Source organism: Marmota flaviventris, chromosome 12 (genome assembly GCF_047511675.1).
Source record: "Marmota flaviventris isolate mMarFla1 chromosome 12, mMarFla1.hap1, whole genome shotgun sequence".
Lineage (NCBI taxonomy): Eukaryota > Metazoa > Chordata > Mammalia > Rodentia > Sciuridae > Marmota > Marmota flaviventris.
Window position 1 is genome coordinate 79683027 of NC_092509.1, and position 20188 is coordinate 79703214.

General features: G+C 46.4%; 1 protein-coding gene across 8 annotated transcripts in view; it reads right to left on the reverse strand.

Annotated features, from left to right (window-relative positions):
* Positions 1 to 18315, reverse strand: part of Nav1 (neuron navigator 1) — a 257283-nt gene extending 238968 nt beyond the window's left edge. For 3 of the 8 annotated variants that reach the window (XM_027945578.3, XM_027945576.3, XM_071600187.1), the window contains exon 1: positions 17931 to 18314. The gene's annotated coding sequence lies outside the window, so the exon portion shown is untranslated. Of the gene's footprint in view, positions 1 to 17930 lie in introns of all 8 variants that reach the window. The other 5 variants (XM_027945579.3, XM_027945577.3, XM_071600188.1 and 2 more) reach the window with 4 other exon arrangements.
* Positions 18316 to 20188: the final 1873 nt, after the last annotated feature.

Sequence of the window (20188 nt, forward strand, 5' to 3'; positions counted from 1 at the left end):
TCTCATTAAATCCTTGCTCATGGGCCTGTTATGGGGCGGGGGCCCTGGCAAGGAATCCAGAATCTAATGCTGAATCTAGCTTCTTCTCTGCTTTTCTCTGGCCCCCCAAAGCACCCCAGATTCATAGGCTCTCACCTGTTGGTTACTAGCTCAGTATGGCCAAGGCTGGGTTTCTGCCCACATTGTCCTGGCCTGACAAGAGGGTTGCACTGATAGAGGAGGCAAAGCCAGTTCAGCCCCATAACCCATAAAAGAGAAGATTCCAAAAGAAGCTGGAAAATCAATGACCTTTCGATTTTGCCAACCAATAGCATCCCAGCCTGCTCCATATCCTGTCACCCAAGATACTGGGCTTTACATTCTGAACAATAAAGCCTAAGAGGAAGAAAGCAAGAATCTTATTTTTTGACGGGGAGCAGTTAGTTTGTATTAGCTGGAACTAAGCTCAGGCAAAAAAGGACTTTTTAGGATACACCCAGCAAGCTGGAGGCAAATAGCAATGGAGAGTGACAGAGCGCTACTCTCCCCAGTCACTGAGCTTCCTCAGCTCGCCACCCTTTCCGGTCTTCCTACAGGATGCTCCAGACCAAGGCTCCCACCCTAGACTTTCTTCTAGTTTGGAGAGGAGGAGATATGCTCTGGGCCTGCTTTCTCAGCCCAAAAGATGCTGAGCTGCGGGTTGCTAGACCAAGAGAGGAGGGCGTGGGGATGGGGTTGAGTTTTGCTGGGCAATTGTGCCCTCTTGTGGCAACAACAGGAAGCTGCAAGGACATGCAGACAAAGGGTGAAACAGATTCTTTTCTCCCTTTCCCAGAATCCTTCTATGGGGCCTTTATTATGCACCTATTGGTAGATAGCACTGGACCTTGCCCCAAACGAAGCTGGGAGAGACTGGCTTCTAAATGAAACCTTCCCTGGAGGAGGAGACCAGTCCTTCCACATTCCAGCTACAGGCCTTCCCTACCCTCACACTCTATCAATAAGTCCTTGAGTGGACAAAGCCACTCTCCTCTGACCACATGTGTAGTAGGCACCTCATCTGGGTCAAAGCATGCTCCTGGCCTTCCTGAAAGCCCTGCTCTAAGAGGCCAACTCTGGAGAAGGCCCTGAGCCCTCTGCAGAGGCTGAAAAGCTGCAGCTACAGGAACAGTCACTGTTCGTGATGGTTTATGTCCAGTGTTGGATTCTCCGAGACACACTTCCAATTGTTCCAAATGGACTGGGAGCCTCCCAAGGGCAGGAGCATTGCCTGAGAACCTATTTCATGCCACCCCTTTACAACCAAGCCTTGTTCTGGCTTCTCATCAGGACTATAAGAGTCATAAATAAATCTCGATTTATAGAGTGGGAACTCAGGCCCTGGAAGGTCAAGTGACTTGCACAAGAGCTGCCATTTGTCTAATACCCACAGCTTCCCACCCACCTGGGGCCATGCAAAATGTGCTATATGCATTATCTTTTCAGTCATTATGAGTGAGACTGTCCAGGGAGCTACGTTATAATTATCCCCATTTTACAGATGAAGGCATGGAGTCATTGAGGGGATAAATAAAAAGCTCAAAGTCACACAGAAAGTGGTAGAAGCATAGGAACCCAGCCTGTCTCACCCTTACTCAATCCTGTTTGGTTTTTGAAGGGCCAGGCCTCCTCCTTCCTGCCCCTCCAAGGGCCTCATACAGGGCTCCACACCCACTTCCAATGCTGCCCACCACATAGACAAGCTTCTTTTTATGGTCCTGGAGGAGTCCTTTTGTCCTTCTACAGGAAATCTCAGAAATTACATTTAGATGCATCAACTCCTATTGGAACAAAACCCACATCTGACATTTCTCACCATTATTCCAGTAAAGGGATTGGATGCCAGTGAGTGATTCCTAGGCCTTAATTACTCTTGCTTTCCAGTCTAAGCAGTGTGGGGTCTTCGGTTAAACCATCTAATATCTGGGAAGATTGAGAAATATTAGCAGCAGAGGAAGGTGCTCACGGAGAGGCTGGAGTTAAGCACACTGCGGGTGGCTGGGTGGTTTTTTATGTTAATTCTCCCTGAAAAAACAGTGAGTCCTTGGGGCCACAGGGCAGCTTTGGAAGTGATCTCCCCATGGAGGATAAACGTCCTGAAATCAAGCCCCAGCAGAGACCCACTAAATCGCTATGTGTGTGTGTGTGGGCACCCAATCACCAGGACATGCCTGGTTACTGTCCGGGGGAGGCTGGACTGAGGGACACTGGTCAAGTACATATGCTAACTTTTGTCTTTCTTCCAAAATCACTATGCACTGTTCTGCAGAGGGAAATGCAGGGGCTGGGATTTTTACTGGCCCCTCAGAGGCCTGGGATCCGGTCTTGGATACTAATTGCAAACCGCCCTGGCTGAATGGCGGGGGTTGAAATGTGGCATTTCAACATCACTGTTGGTGGCGTGGGAATGCAAAGGAATCTTAACTTGACACCAAAGCAGACTTCTCTGGGGCTTCCTAACAGAAACAGCAGCCCATTTTCATCTCAGCCCCCTCCAGCTATTAAGGAGGGCTCTGTGGTTTGGCAGGATCATAGAGGCCTGGGGAACATGGAGTCAGGGCTGCTGGGTCTCTGGCTGACTCACTGTCACCCTAGATGTACCCACCAGCATGAGCTTTGGCCTGTGATGCACACCACTGCAGAAAGCTCAGCAGAAGCAAGCTCCTGACTTTATAGGGGACCTTTTCCAGTAGGTGCTCTCATAGGGTTCTTGAGTGGCAGACCCCAGACAGAACTATACACCAACCTCAGAAGCTGGCATTACACCCACCCATGGACCCCCCCACCCCCAGCTGCCTCCTCTAGTACCCAGGAACTCAGTTGGCTCCAGAATCCCCAATCCCCTCTCGCCTTTCTTGGCTTCTCTTTCGGAAACACCTTTTTCCTGCCCCATTAGGCTATTGGGTTTCCTGCAGGGGAAGAGGGCCTGTAATTCCAGGTACTATTTATAGCAGGTCTCCCTCCTTCTAGACCTCACCAAGGTGAGGGGCCATGGTGCAGGACGTGGATGGAGGCTGCTTGGAGCTTTCCAGGATCCTGGCCACCAGGAGAAGCAAACTGAGGCCCAAATGAGGGGCAGAACCCAGAGGAAGCATCAACGCATTTTCTGATCCCTAAACTGGTTCTTCCTCCTGACTCACCCATGCCTATTAGGAGTCCCACAGTTATTTGAGGCCCTCTGGGTCCAGAACTTAGGGAAAAGGCTCAGGCTTTACATCTGAAGAAAACCTGAGGTCACATTTTGTAGATGAGGAAACAGACCAAGAGAGAAGAGATATGATCGAGGTCACCTAGGAAATTAAAAACAGATCCCCAGGCTAAAATCATCTGACCCTGGTCTAACACATAACAACTCCAAAGGATGATTCATTCAATCCCATGAGCAGGTGAGGTGGCTCCTCGGGGGTTGAAATGTCACCAATGAAGACAACTGATATTCTAATTCCAAGTGTCTCAGAATGTGGCCTTATTTGGAATAGGATCATTGCAGATGTAGTTCTTTAAGATGAGGTTTGTTGGACTTGGCTCCAAATCCAATACCACTGGTGTCCTTCTAAGAAAAAAGAAATCTGGAAACATATAGAGGGAAGATGATGTGAAGACTTCAGGAAGAAGACAGTCTTGCAAAGATGGAGAGAGATTGGAGCAGTGTGTCTACAAGCCAAGGATTATAAGCCAAGGAGTGTCAGCAATCACCAGAAGCTATGGGAGGCACAGAGGGATACTCCTGGACAGGGTTTAGAGGGTTTAGAGATGCTTGCAATTTGGGCTTCTGGCGTCTAGAACTGAGACAATAAATTTCTGTTGTTTTAAACCATTTAGTTTGAGGAACTTTGTTACAGCAGCCATAACAAACTGATACGTGGTATCATACCCACTTGACAGATGAGGACTCTAAGATTAAAGCAAATTAAGTGAGTTACACACTCGGAGGTGCAGGACTAACTCGACTCCCAGTCAAATCCTCTTCCAAACAGGCTGCACACCTTTTTGATTCTCCACTCTGTGGCCCTCCCACGTTCCAAATCCTGTTGGATTTTCATTTGTAAAAATGTCTCACCCACTCACCCTTCCTCTCCTTTCCCAGCAGGGCCACTATATCTCAGACATTCCATGCCAGGAGGGTGACAGTTGATCTGCTAGTCCAGTTCTCCCTTTCCCAACCATTATTCATCAACACAACTTCATCCAATGCTTTTGGTGCACCAAGTCCTGTGCTAGGCCCTGAGCTCCCATCAATCAACAGAACTGACCTAGTCCCTGTCACTCGGACTGTAATCCCAATAAACACTGCCTCTACATGTCACCTCCCAGCTCTCTGATGTCTTCCCACCACTGAATGACTAGGGTCCTGCACAGGACCCTTTGTTTCTCAGATGCAGGGTCATAGGGTCCTGCTTGTCAATACGTGCCAGCTCAATTCAGGCCAGAGGACAACACTGGGTCCTGTGGGGAAATCAGGAGTCCCTCTACCAATGCTAAGAACTTCCAGCCCTAGGAGACAAAGGAGGCACCAGTCCATGAAGTAAAGAAAGACTCCGAGGGCTGGGGTTGTGGCTCAGAGGAAGAGTGCTCACCTAGCATGCGTGAGGCACTGGGTTCGATCCTCAGCACCACATAAAATAAAGATACTGTGTCCACCTATAACTAAAAAATAAATATTAAAAAAAAAAAGAAAAACTCTGAAGCCACAGAAATGAGACTTGGTCTGAGTCAAAGAAGGGGACACTGTGAAGACAAAATCCAGAGGATATACTAGCTTATCTTTTTTTTTTCTTTTAATATTTTTTAGTTGTCAATGGATCTTTATTTATATGTGGTGCTGAGAATCCAACCCAGTACCTGACACATGCTAGGCAAGTGCTCTACCACTGAGCCACCACCCCAGCCCCCTCCCAGCATATCTAAAATTTCAAAATCCCGTCAGATTCCCCAGCGTTGCTTGACAGATGGGAAACCTAGAGTGACTACAAGGATTCTCCAGAAACCTACTGTGGTTACGTTCATACATCAGGACGTACAAGGAATAAACTACCACGTTGAACATGGATAAATCTCAAAAAACATTATGTTGAGCCAAGAGTCCAGACAGAAAATAGAACCTACCACACAATTCCACTTATATGAAGTTCAAGAACAGGCAAAGCTAATGGATGGTGACCCAAATCAGCACAGCGCAACAGTGGCTGGCGGGGTGAGGCTCTGATAAAAGGGACAGGAAGGAAACTGCAGGCGGGTGGAATGTTCTATATCTGGATTAGGGTGTGGGGTACCTGTGTGTGTGTGTGTGTGTGTGTGTACTTGTCGAAATTCATCAAGATGGACACAAGATCTGTGCATTTCTCTGTAAATCATACTTCAGTTAAGATAGAATAGAACAAGAGAAGAGGAACGTGTCCCCTGACTCTCAGTTGGAGGGGAAGCCTGGCCCACAGCATGGGGTCAGAGAAGGCTGCTACAGGTGAACGGACACCCGCATTTTCTCCACTTCCCTCCCTAGGCCTGACATCTTACTCAGACTCTGCTCTGTCCCCCAGCTGGGTTCAGGCAGCAGCCCAGGTCTCTCTACAAAGAGGCAGATGGAAGTAAATAGAGCAGGCAGCCCTGGCCCATGGGCCACTAAATCCAGGCTCTCTCTGGATTTGTGAGCCAGGCCTTTGCCTCCGAGGCGTCCAGGCTGAGCCCTCCCCGGTGTCCTATTGCCATGGAGACCGCCCCCCTGCCTGTCTTTTGGCCCATAAGCCTTGAGTTCAGCATCTCAAATCTCTCACCTTCCCATATACTTTGCCTTAGCCACATCTGTGACTCCTCCTCCCAAAGCCAATGCTATTTATAATGCCCTGAAACAGCTTGGGCCAGATAATAGGCAGCCTTTGCCAAACAAAACCCCAGGCCATTCCACTCCCCATCACCAGCCCCCCCCCCCCCCCAGAGGCCTGCAGTCTGGAGCCCACTGGGACCCGCAGGGACCATATATCTTAGAACCGGCACCAGAGACTGTCCTCCCACTCATCCCTCTGACCCCCAGACAGGGAGACATCCCCCCGCCTGTATATAAACACCCCTTTAGGGATAAATCCACCCGGAAGCGTAGTCTGCAGGGCTGGGAACTGAATGTTTGAGGCATCTTTGGCTTTGTTCTGTCACTCTGCCTGTCCCACATAGACTGCAGTGGACCAAGTGTTTATGCATGCGGGGTGCAGCCAGCGCCGGGCAGCCAGACCAAGCAAGCACGTCAGTAATGGCCACTTTTAGGTCTATGCCAGAGGGTGTTTAACACCTTCTCGAATGTTCCTCACAATGCTGTGAGTTATTATCATCTCCATTTTACAGATGAGGAAATTGAAGCCCAGGAGAGTTGTAGGAACCCAAATGAGGCTGACTTAAAAACCTGTGTTTTCCATCACGCCACCTGCTTGAAGCAGGTGCCAGGGAGAGACCAAGGAAGCAGGGAGGTGGCCTCTAGGCTGGCCAGGGAAGCTCAGGACTGAAGGTACTGCTGTGGTGGGAGAAAGAGGAGCGGCATCCAATCCTGCCTGCCCCTCAGCGAGGCTTAAGCTTAACCACATCCCTTACCCCTGAGTAATCAATCTTCAAATATTTCCTGAGCTCCTACTATGTGCCAGGACCCAGCTAGGCCACTGGCCTATTTTAAGCCCTGCTGTGCTGGCCTTACTGGCTTTTCTCTGCCTTGGGCCTCCTCTCCCAGACTCGATCAGCTTGCCAGCCCCCACCCAACATCTGGCCCCAGCCCTGCCATCTTCAACACAGAGGCCTTTGTCTGGGACTGGATGTGATACAGGACTGTCACAGTCTCAGTGGCCAGCTCAGCAGCAGCCCTTCCCACCCGCTTCCCACAGCCACCCAATCCTGCGGTCACTCTCTGGGCCTCTCTTCTATCCTCTAATTTTCTGGCCAGGGCTAACAAGAAGATGTGGGAGATGACTCAGAGGTGTGATGTGGTGTCTTTGTGATGACATTCAGTCCGGAGACTGGTAAAGAGTGACAGAGACTGGGATTTCACAGGACATGTGTAAATTGGGAGGGGCAAGTTTATTAGCTCCAGACCAGCTAAAAAATTTAGCAAAGAAGTTTAATGGGTTGTTAGCCTAAGTTCATATAAAAGTTATTTCTAACTAATGAGAAAATGAAAAAGAGAACTCAAAATACAAGACTTCTTTATTGTTTCTTTGACGACGTGGGTAAAAATGACCTAATAATAAAATTAGTGATAAATTTTCAAATAGTTTTTATTGTTGCTGGGTGTAGTGGCACATACATATAATCCCAGCAGTTTGGGAGGCTGAGGCAGGAGGTTTGCAAGTTCAAAGCCACCCTCAGCAAATAAATGAGGTCCTCAGCAACTTAGACCCTGTCTCAAAATGAAAATAAAATAAAATAAAAATAAAAATGAACTAGAGGTGCTGCTCAGTGGTTAAGCACCCCTAGGATCAATCCCTGGTACCAAAAAAAAAAAAATTTTATTATAAAATAAATTTGGGGTAGGGGTGTGGCTCAGTGATATAGCACATGCTTAGCATGTTTAAAGCCCTGGGTTTGATCCCCAGCACTTTCTCCCATATAATAATAATAAATCAAAGCTGGACATGGTGGCACATGCCTGTAATCCCAGCAACTTGGAGGCTGAGGCAGGAGGATTGCAAGTTCAAAGCCAGCCTCAGCAAAAGCAAGGTGCTAAGCAACTCAGTGAGATCTTGTCTCTAAATAAAATACAAAGTAAGGCTGGGGATGTGGCTCAGTGGCTGAGTGCCCTTGAGTTCAATCCCTGATTCCAAATAATAATAAATAATAAATCAAAGTAAATCTTAAGGACCTGTAAAATAAATGCAATAGCAAAATTAATAATAAAAACCTAATCATTTCTGCATTAGTATATCAAGCATAATGTCTGTGGTTAAGTTCCATCGCCCATTAAGGATGCTGCCCACCTCTGCCATCCATGACTGTGGAGCGTATTGGAAAGGACAAAGAGCAGGAGTCAGAGGACCTAAGTTCCCCACTTGATTCCCTGAAGCTATTTCCCTTTGGGCCAGTCATATAGCCTCTCTGAGTCCCGTTTTCACCATCAGTAGAAACGGAAATCCTTGTCCTGACCAGATCACAAGGCTGCCGTGATAAGCAAGTGGGGTGCTGGCCAGGGAGCCCCTGGGCTTAGATCACACATTAGTGAGGGACTTCTGCAGCGAAGCCTGAAGACAGGCGATGACAGCAGGGTGGGATTGGGTCAGGGGATGTCAATCGAGGTTTGCTCTGTCCTCAGGGTCAGGCTATGACCTGAACCCTGAAGTGGTGTGGGTCTCAAACGTTCACCCAGATGCACCTCAGGACCTACACCTGCGCCTACCAGCCGTTCCACCTGTTCCCAGAAAGAAGGTCCATGTGCAAGGAACTCAGAGGCCGGTGGTAAAAAATACCAAGGGTTCCAAATTACAAAAATAAAAGGGCAAAATTGGAATAAATAAAAATTTAATTAAATGTCTGTAAAATGTAACACTGTGCCAACTTTATCCATTTTTAATGTTAGTTTTTTCCAAAAATACATTATATTTGAAAATAATTTTCAGGTAAAATTTTTGTTCCAATAATTTCTGTATATATTCAAGGTTACCAAGAAATAGACAATTCAAAATGACTAATAAATGAATTGTTGATATCCAAATACTTTTTTTTCCACTACTAGGGATTGAACCTAGAGGTATCTATTACTGAGCTACATCCCCTGCCTGGAACTTGTAATCCTCCACTGTCAGCCTCCTGAGTAACCCGGATTATAGGCATGCTCCCCCACAACCACCTTTCCAAATACTTTTAAAAAGTGAAATTATACAAATCCTTCAAACATTTTCCAACAAAAGCATGAACTCTGAATATGGGCCTTTGGGGTGCGGCTGCATCTCGCTGGGCACACTTGTCTTTGGCTCTCTCGGGGGTGAGAGCTACGGCACACCCCAGGGGTCTGGCACCCTCTCTGACCCAGCTCAACATTTCAGGGAAGCTTCCCCAGGCCAGGCCTTGGGTCCTGCTCCCTTGTCTGTGCCTAGAAACCAAGATATTGAATTCAAAGCCTACCATTGTCATGGCTATTATGGGTGGCCCCACCGGAAGGTACAGAAGGTGTTAGGACAATAAGCAACACTTTCTGTCCCACCCAAACCCTAGATAACACACTAATAGCTCTCCTCCCTGTTTTGACACCTCTGTCAATGACAATCACTACCATTGCCTTTAAAATAGATGAGGATAGACCACTTACACCAAATACAGCTCTCACTCTCCTGTCCTTCAGGCATTTGATTTTAGTTCCTTTATTTATCTATTTATTTATTTATTGTACTTTAAAAAATTTTTTATTAGTTGTTGATAGACCTTTATTTTATTTATTTATATGTGGTGCTGAGAATCGAACCCAGGGCCTCACACATGCTAGGCCAGTGCTCTACCACTGAGCCACAAGTACTTTTAATTTTAGAATTTGGTTTCTTGTTTCATGACACTTGACAAACTCCTGAAGTCCTCTGTGTGAGATGAGGGTGTTGGAGGCCCTACTCTTCCTCCTCCTCTCCTACCTTCAGTCAGCCCAGCCATTGCAACGGAGCATATGGAGCTTTGTTTGGGCGATTCCCAGTAAAGGTCATCTTTACGTGATCTCGACTATGTAAATGTTGTTTAATCCCAGCCTCAGAGGGTCTCAATCTCACTTTCCTCATCTGTGAAATGCGGAAACCATAGCAAGTCCTTACACCTCATCAGACCTGGTGAAGAGGGTAAGAAATGTGAATGACAGCCGGCTTTTCACAAATAGAATATCTTATTTTTCTATACTTATAACATGGCACATGGCATGAACGGTAATAATGGCTCATATTATTTGGGCAATTTATATAACTTTCCAAACTGATTTCTCACTTGTAAAATGGAGAGAATACGAGCACCTATCTCAGTTATTGTGAATATATAAATAGATGATATAAATTAAAGTGCTTCTCAGCTTGGTACGGTGCTGCTTGCCTGCAGTTCCAGATACTCAAAGAGACAGAAGCAGGAGAATCACTTGAGCCCAGAAGTTCGAACCCAGCCTGGGCAACACAGTGAGACTGCATCTCAAAAATAAATAAATAAACAAATAAAGTGCATTAGTTTTAATTTTATTTATTTGTTTGTTTATTCATTTATTTATTTTTTATTCAGTGCATCACTATCCCAATTTAAGGGATGATCATGATCTTATTTCCTTCTTTCTAGGAGAGATAACTTCAGTCCTCAACACAGAAGGCTATGGATTAAGAAGTGCATAGCACTTATAGGCATGGTGGCGCATGCCTATAAACCTAGTGACTGAGGAGGTCAAGGCAGGAGGATTGTGAGTTAAAAGGCAGCCTCAGCCACTTAGTGAGACCCTGTATCTAAATTTAAAAAGTGGGGGGAGTGCAGGGGATGTGGCTCAGTGGTTGAGTGTCCCTGAATTCAATCCCTGGTACCAAAAAAAATAAAAGTAAAAAAATTTTCATAGCCCTCTTTAAAGGGCATTTAGAAAACAACTGGGGGTGGGCTGGGATGTGGCTCAAGCAGTAGTGCACTCGGATGTGGCTCAAGCAGTAGTGCGCTCAGATGTGGCTCAAGCAGTAGTGCGCTCGCCTGGCATGCGTGCGGCCCAGGTTCGATCCTCAGCACCACATACAAACAAAGATGTTGTGTCCTCCAAAAATAAAAAAATAACTGGGGAATTTGAGTATGGCCTACATATTAAACAATTCTCTTAAGTCCAATTTTAGTGGGTGCAATTAAGGTATTAATGGTATGTAGGAGAATTGTCCTTGTTTTTTAGGAAATAGGTGCATAAGTATTTAGAGGTTGAATGTCATGATGTCAAGAAATTATTTTCAGGGCTGGAGTTGTGGCTCAGCAGTAGAGTGCTCGCCTAACATGCCCGAGGCACTGGTTTCGATCCTCAGCATCACATAAACATAAAATAAAGATATGTGTCCACCTAAAACTTAAGAATAAATATTTAAAAAACAACCAAAAAAAAGAAATTATTTTCAAATGGTTCAGAATACAAAGTTTTATCATCTGTAGGCCTATATAGAGATAATGAATATCTAGATTCACTAATATCTTGATATACTGTGCTTTAAAGAGAGCCAGCAGTAGAGTCAAATGTTAACAATCAGTGGATCAAGATATTCATTGTAGTAGTCTTTTCACCTTTTCTACTGATTTGATAGCTTTCAAAATAAAACCTTGTGGAGGGAAACTTGCAACACTGGAAAGCACCTTACCTGCTCCGTCTCACTGTCCCTGGACATTGGGTGTGAGCACTGACGAAGCAGCTTCCAAACTCCTCCCAGGGAGGCACAGGTGTGATTTGCTGATGCCTTTCTTTCTTTCTTTTTTGGTACTGGGGTTTAAACCCAGGGGCACTTAACCACTGAGCCACATCCCCAGACCTTTTTATTTTGAGTCAGGTTCTTGGGAAGTTGTTAAGGGCTTTGCTAAGTTCCTACAGCTGGCCTTGAACTTTCAATCTTCCTGTCTCAGCCTTTCAAGTCGCTGGGATAACGATATGCGCCATAGTGCTCAGCTTGCTGATGCCCTCCTAAATCTCCTGGGTAAAGCTGATGGTGCCCAGGTGACAATGGATGGCACCAAGGTCTGGGGGCCGACATTCACACATGGCAGTGTGGATCGCCCTGTGAAACTGAGCCCCTCTGAAGTTTGGGAGAGGGTGAGCCCCACGTCCTTATAGAATCACAAGACAAGGCAAGGCAGGCAGCTGCTGAGTTGGGGTCCTGGCGGCGGCTCCTTAACCGTGTGTCTCATCAGCTGTCTCTCCTTTGTTCAAGGCAAGCAGGAAGAGAACAGTTGGTGTCTTGGCACTGCCCGGAACCCAGTTACTCCTTTTCAGTCTACTTAATTATCTGCACCAATGAGCTGGGAAAGAGCACTGGAAATTGACTTTAGTAATAATTTATTGAGGACCTATGTTTGAAGTCTACAAAAAAAAAATGTAGTAACACCAAAAACGAAGTGAAATGACTCGAAAACCAGTGGTGAAAGGTAAATGATATAGTCAGATTCATTCCTTTCAGCCTTCATTTATCCCTCCCCAGACAGCTCTCGGGTTTTCAATCTACAAATGGAAAACAAAAATCTGCTTTGCTTAACTGATTCTAGGTGATCTGCCTGTGGATAATCTGTGCCAGGGAGCTCGGAACTGGAGTGTGGCACTTCTGCACACATGTGGAGATAAACTGTTTGTTGTTAGGATGACAAGAGAGAGGAAACGTCTGGCATTGATTAAGCATACACCTTTAGCATCCCAGGGACCAGGTCAGGTCTTTCTCCATCTCACTTGATTCATGCAATCATATTCTGACTGAATTTCCCAAACTTGCCATATTTTTGGAATCAGTGTGGTGTGTGTGCGTACTCATGCAGAGTGGGGGATGTGGGATCAAGATCAGGCAAGCAGGGAACCACTGTCCTATGAGAAAAGGCATTTTTTGTTTCATTTTTCCTGGGGAAGAAGCTGAGTCTCTAAGAGTTTTCCTGACCTGCCTAAGGTCACACTGACAGCAGAAATAATGCTAATGTGAAAAGTATATAACTTAATTGCTAATGTTTGTCTAATACTCAGAATGTACTAGACTTTACATGGGAAGTCAAGATTTGAACCTTGACTCCAAGTCTGACTCATTTCATGATTCAAAATCTTGCTAGTGTATCACACATCTTCCCTGGAAATCTCTGATAACATATCAAGGACTATCTGAAGGAAACGGGGCTGCTGAGACCAAGGAGGAAGAGATGGGGTCAGATGCGTGACAGCTGTTTCCAAACAGTGAAAGACTGACATTTTGAAGGCAATTACACTTGTTCTGCCCGGCTTGTTCTGCACATCCCCCACTTTATTTGGGAATGCATTTTGGTGAAACCCACAATCTCTTTTGGTGTCTTTCACCAATGGGTGGAAGTTACACCCATGGCAGATTAATACAAGAGAAACTCTAAAAGAACTGTCCAAATAGGGAATAAAATGATTTCAACATACTGTTAAGAGTCCCCAGCAACAGATGTAGCTGAGCTGCATGCCCCTGGAAGGGAGGTCTTAGATGTATCTGGGGGAGGGGAGAAGGAGGAGAGGAGTCCTTTCCAACTCTGAAAGTTAAATTCTGCGGAAGTTGCCATTTACTCTATTTACAAATGGATTTTAAAATCAGGGAAGGGATGTAAAGTCGGTCAGTATTACTGACCAGATGGGGAGGGAGTTGCGTCACTAAAAGCTGTGACCAGTCAAGGGGTCCAGGGAATAAATCAGCTCGACCATGGAGTGTTTCTAACCCTCACAGCGCATCAGCATGACCAAGGGAGATTTTTTTTTTTTTAAAGACAGCTACAGGAGCTGCATTCTAAACTAAATGAAGCTGTATCTCTGGGGATGGGCCCAGGAATCAGAAAGGCTTAAAAACTCCCCAGGTAATGTTCAAACAAGATGGAGAAGCACTGAGCTAGAGGAAATGGAGTTCCCCCTGAGGCCCTTTTGTTGTGTTCTCTGAGCCTCACGATGACCAGAAACTAAGATGACCAGATGACCAGAAACTAGTCTCTCTGCACCAGTCTCATCCTGGCTGGGGGACTTGTTGGGAGATTGTTTGGGAGACCAGAAGCTAAGGCTCTTTAACCCTGTAATGCTTGAAGCCTTGACCTTTCTAGGTATTACAAAGTGTTTGCAAATTTATAGGCAGGAAGTAGAATGGTGGCTGCTAGGGACTGGGGGGAGGGACAGGGAGTAATTCTATAATGGATACAAGGTCTAATTTGGAAAGATTTAAAACATTCTGGAGATAGTTGGTGGTGATGATTCCACAACAATGAGAATATATTTAATGTCACTGAACATCAGTACCCTTAAAAGCATTTTAAACAGTAAATTCTATGTTATATATGCATTTTACCACAACATAAAGATTTTAAATGTTTCAAGGATAATAATTATAAAGAAAAATGTAATTACATGCATCAGCTCATCCCACTGAAGGTTGATGCTTTACGATTGCTTTGGTGACATGAAACTTTGAAGATTAAAAAAAAAAAGAAAAAGAAAAAGAAAGAACAAAATACAAAAACTATCTTTCAGAGGGATTTATCCCAGGAATGCAAGGGTGGTTCAACATAAGAAAAATAATCAATTAACAAAAATAATCACATTAACAAAATTAAGGAAAAAAGCAAACCACATGATTATCTCAAGTGATGTAGGAAAAAGCATTTGACAAAATCCAACATCCTTTCACTATAGAAACACTTAGAAAACTAGAAATAGAAAGGAATTTCCTCAAGATGATAAAGGGCATCTACGAGAAACCCACAGCTAACATCACACGCAATGGAGAAAGACGATTTCAATCTTTCCCACTAAGATGGGGAACAAGAGGGGCAGGCTGGCTTTCACTGCTGCTACTCAACACTGTACTGAAAGTTCTAGCCAGAGCAATTAGGCCGGGAACTAGAAAAATAAAGAGAATCTAAATTAGAAAGGAAGAAGTAAAACTATCTCTATTCATAATTGACCTGATCCCATATATAGGAAATCCCAAATAATCCACATACAAAAAAGCTTCTTGAGGTAATAAACAAATTCAGCAGGGAACAAGATCAACATCCAAAAATCATTTGGGTATCTATACCCCGGCAATGGAGAATCCAAAAAGGAAATTCAGAACAATTCCATTTCAGAAAGCTTTCAGAGTATCTGAGGATTGGACATCAGAAGAGTCTTGTCATCCTTTTAAGTGGAAACATCTTGTTATTAACGGTGCTTTGTGGAGGCATATGCATCAGCGCCTTTAATTTTTCATGCATATTAGTGCATCTCATATTAAAATTAAGTAGAGCAAATAGATTTGATGAGGCTGGTAGCGCAGACTGCATAGGACATGCGTAAGAAGTTGAACCTCATCCGTGGCCTGATGAGCATAGGCTGGGTCTCAGCCATCCTGCCTCCCTTTGCGTCTCAAGAGTCATAGGAAGCTGGGAAGCAAAATCCCAGGCCCCCTGGAGGAAATCAAGTCTGAGTCAGTCTTCCTAGGAGGTGGAACAGATTAGGCCCAGGAAACTGTTCACTGAGAAAAGTGTTTTTGTTTTTTTTCACTTGAAAAATTGATGTTTTTTTTTTATCGAAGAAGGAACTAAAAGTGTTTTTAATTATTGTGTGTGTGTCTTACCCACACACACACTAGGGGTCAGAAAGAGGAAGGGCTTGCCAAGTATTGCCACATTTCTCAGATCTCTGTGTTCTAGAGACTGAAAGCTGGTAGGTGGTTCCATCATAAAGATAGCTCTTTGTACCCCTTGCTGTTTCTGTTCCTCTCTCTAACAGCTAAGTAACATCTCCTCAGATCTGTGGATGGAAACGCTGGAAGCAGAAAATTTCTTAGTACAAGGAAGAAATTTGCTAGAAGAGAATGAACTCTGGTCAGGGAGCCAGAAGACCTGTGCTCTAGGCTGTCCTCGTCAGCGCCACAGCTGTGTGGCCAGGAGCCCATCCCTTCCTTTAGGAGGCCCTGATTCTTGTCTGTGAAGGGAAGAAGGGGAGGACCACAGCTGGGAGAGGCTGAGATCCTTTTGACTTTAACATTCTAGTTGTTCAAAAACATATTCTTTAGGAATCAAGAGAATTTTGAAAGAAGGGGGAAGTGACATTGAAATGAAAAGAGACACACATTTGAAAAGATGGGCAGGAACTTTTTCTACTGCAGGCCACTCTTTTCTACTGAACTAAAAGCTGAGTCAATAGGGAAGGCTCACAAAGACTTGGGTGCGGGGAGTAGATGAGGCCAGGGAAGGACAAACAGCATATCTCCACTTTCAGTTTTCCCAAGCCAAGGCTCACCAGGACAGCTGGGCCTCAGAAATCAGCCTCATCGTGGGCCATGATTTTTTGCTTGTTTTAGTTGAGGGGATGGGGGGACCATGAGGGGGCATATCAAATAACTCCCAAAGATGAATAAATGGGCACTTGAGTGAGATAGGAGACCTCTGTGGTACTTAGCTTCCCCTCCCAATTTTATCAATTCAGCAAATGTTTATAAGGTGCCTACTGTGTACTGGGGGTTGCAGAGGGTCAAAAAGGGTGTTTGGTTGGAAGACATTCACAGAGAAGTCAGGCATGTGCACAAATACCCAAATGTCTAAAATGCAAAGCAGAATGTGAGACTTGCTCCAAGGGAATTCAGATAAATTTCTGGAAGAGTTCAGATTAAGGGCTGCTATCTATTTATGATATGTACTAGTACCTGGAAAGTTCAGGAAATGGACCCTAGAGGCTGGAGCACAAATTTGAAAAATCTTATTCTTCCAGCAGTAACTATATTCTCTGGTTCAATTTTACAAAAATGAAAACCAGAGCAGAAAGGTGAGGAATTATTTGCACTCTGATCATCCAGAGAGTTGGTAATGTAGCCAGATACAGAACTACAAACTGAATCCAACAGTGAAACCATGTACCAGTATAAAGCTCATCTCAAAAGAGGAAGCCCAAAGTTACAGCCACTCCCTCCACAACCTTCCCAGGGTAAACCCAAAGAGTACCAACCAAAATTCAAAGCAAGATAAAAATAATCATAAGCAAGCTGGAGTCACTGGGTATCTTTGGCCCCCAATAAGCCAATGTCTCCAGAGTGACAAGTCCACCTTCTTGGGGAGGGCATTCTTTGTTGAAGCCCTCCTGTCCCTTCATAAGTGAGATGTAGGGACCTAAATTGAGGGGAGGCTAGAAAAAAGATAGCCCCCACGAGATGAAAACCCTGGCAAGCTCACTGCTTTTGCAGAGCTTACTGGCCACAGGGTCTCAGCATTGAATTTGAACGAGCCAATAGTATCCCAATGGCTGAAACAGGAAGCCAGATAAACAGCATGTTATCAAGAGGCGATCCAGCGCTTCCCTTAAGCCGGCGCCAGCTGCGCCCTGTGACTATCCTAACAAAGTCCCATTGACTCACCAGCTGATTTTCCTGTGTTGGGCTCTGGGCACAAGGAACCGGCTCTGCTGGGTGGATGTCACCCTAGCACACTACCCCTGGCCACCCACTGCTCATGTCCTCCCCAGCTCCTGCCTCTTCTCTGCCCTCTCGGAGGTGGCTCGTTCTCAACCCTATGATCAGTTTTGCCAGGCTCTGAGGATTTGAAGGGACCACAAGGACCAGGCACCGGACACCCTCGGATGAGCGTCTCACCTGATGTTCACCCAACCTCTCCCTTTTCTTCCTTCTCATATCCTCCGGGAGCACTTTTCTGCTCCCAAACTCTCTGGATTGGCGCCAGAAAAGACAGCTTCAGATAGACTAAGAAGCGCATCCTGGGGGCCTTGCAAGGTCACCTGTCCCAGCTATTCTGCAGGCTCCTGTTGGGTCGGGAGAAGAGTTAACTCAACGCTTCAAAACAAGGGAAATGTGGGTTACTGGTGTGTGTGTGTGTGTGTGTGTGTGTGAGAGAGAGAGAGAGAGAGAGAGAGAGAGAGAGAGAGAGAGAGAGAGAACACAGCGCTTGGTGCCTCCGATTTTAGGAACGCAACGCACTTTAAATCCCAGATATTTCACAGAAAGGGAACCTGGGATCAGAAGGATTGGAGTTGGGTAGCCCTGGAGAGCCGACCCCCAGAGTCAGCCGCACAGTCAGGGAGCGACGTCTGGGGACACACCTTCCAGACAAGCTGTTAGCAGCTCCGTTGTTATTCCAAAGCGTCTCCCGAGCCCAGCCCACAGCACCCCTCTGGCACCAGGCTCCCCTCCCCGGAGGCTGGCTCGGGGCCCCGCAGGACCCGCCAGCTAAGCCGCGCAAAGTGCGGAGCGGCAGACCCTCGGCCCGGCTCCCGCTCCGCACGGGCCACTTACCGGCGCGCCTGTCCTCCGGGGCTTGGGGTCCACGCCGCCGACACCACCGCAGCGCAGAGTCGCGCATCTCCCAGCAGCGCCGGTCCGGGCGTCCTCTCCTCGCGCACAGAAACTTTTCTAGGGGCTCCGCGACCCGGGTCGGCCCCTCTCACTAGACTCAGCCGGCGCAGCGCGATCCGGCCTTGGGCCTCGCACTAGGGCCGCCGCCGGCCCCGGCCCCACAATGAGGAGGAGGCGGCATCCTGAACAAAGTGCCGTCCCCCCGGGCCAGGCGGTCGGGGGCGGAGCCTCGTGACCCGCTGCCCCAGGCACACGCCGGCTGCCTCCACCGCGGGCCCCGGGAGGGGAGTGCCCGGGGCCGGGGGGCGGGCGGCAGGGGAAGCTTGGCTTCGGATCGCCCTCGCTTTCCGCTTCTGCACTGTGCCAGTTTAACCCGCAGAGGGGCGGAGGCATGGGTCCCTTCCAGACTTTGTCATTGGAAAGCTATTCCCGTAACCCTTTCCTGCCTTCGCCTTCCCGCCCCGCCTCCCCAGCCCGCCGCAGAAAAGCGGCTGCTCGGTGGCGGGGCTGGGGCTGCGAGCTGTCAGGACAGGAAGCCTTTGCACAATTGAGCTTTTCCTTTGCCCAGGAACCCGCCACCACCACTTCCAGGCCGAGGTCCCTTCCTCCCCCACACGTCCCCCGGCTGCCTCTGGTTTTGCGGTTTTTTTCAGAGAAGGGGACACAGATGGACCATTGAACATCCCTACCCCGCATCCAACTCCGGCCACCCCCTTCCTCCCTCTCTGTACACCTCTAAAAGTCATGCTGTCTGAGACGGTACCTTTGGGTGCAAAACAAATAAGTGACTTTCCCCCACCTTCCAGACCTTGCCGCAGCCCCTCCTTCTTTCTGGGACTTGGTAAAAGGGGAAGAGGGGAGAGGAAATGACAGGACCTGAGAAGAGTGTATAAAGTGCCTTCAGCTGAGCCTGGCACAACCAGTCTGTAGTGCCAGGAGGCTACCGCTTCTTCTGTTCTGGGGGCTTCCAGGCTCTGAGGTCAGAAGGAAGGAGGAAATCAGGTGGCATATGCGCCTGGAGTAGGTTTTGATCTATATGGGAGAAAGGAAATAACTGAGGCCAAGGACCTAGCGATTGTGATCAGACACTTCCCCAACAAACACAAGAACTGATTTATAGGGAGGTTGGAGGAAAGCAAAATACTTACTCCCTAGGAGGTCACAGAGCTCTTTGCTTCCAAATCAGTCAGTGGGAGCAGAGTCAGGATTAAAGCTCCTGAGTCCTGGTTGCGCCACCCACCAGCATAGCAGCCATGGACATAAGGAGGAGATAGGGACCACTAGACAAGGAACTGTGACATTCAAGACATTCCTGGTTCATCATAGAAAAGAATGAATTGTCTTTTGGCAGTGTGAGGGGAATGTAGAGTGACAGCTGAGATGAGCCTCTTACCCTGTGTATAAGTGGTTAAAAGTGAGGATTTAAAAAAAATATTTTTATTAGTTGTTCATGGACATCTTTTTATTTATCTATCTATCTATCTATTTATTTATTTATTTATATGTGTGCTGAGAATTGAACATGCTAGAAAAGCTGTCTATCACTGAGCTACAAACACAGCCCAAAAGTGGGGATTTTTTTTTTTAAATTTTGTAATATTTATTTTTTAGTTCTCGGCAGACATAACATCTTTGTTTGTATGTGGTGCTGAGGATCGAACCCGGGCCGCACGCATGCCAGGCAAGCGTGCTACCGCTTGAGCCACATCTCCAGCCCAAAAGTGGGGATTTTTAATGCAGATTGCATGGGCCTACTGCTTATTAGCCATAGAAACTTGAACAAATTCTTTAACTTCTGACATCCTCAGATTCTTCATGTGTAAGATGGGATAAAAATAGTTCCTGTCTTAAAAGTTTGCTGGAAGGATAAAATGAAGTATTATAGATGAAACACTTAAAACAGTGCCTGACACATAGTTTTTACTTAGTAAACACTGGCTATTATTTTGATCTCCAAATCCTACAAACTTGCATCCAATTTAACATTCAATGATGTGCTAGCCGCAGTCTTTTCTTGCTTTTCATAGTCCCCTTAGCATAAATAAGAAATCCGGTCCTTTAAGAAGAAGTCCTGTCCTTTTCTCAAGTGTTCAAGGATGGGTCTGGCTGAGTTTCTTGGCCCTTCTAGGCCCAGGGACAAGAGACCATGCAGGAGGCATGCAAATGTGCATCGGAAACGGAATTGTACCTATCCATTG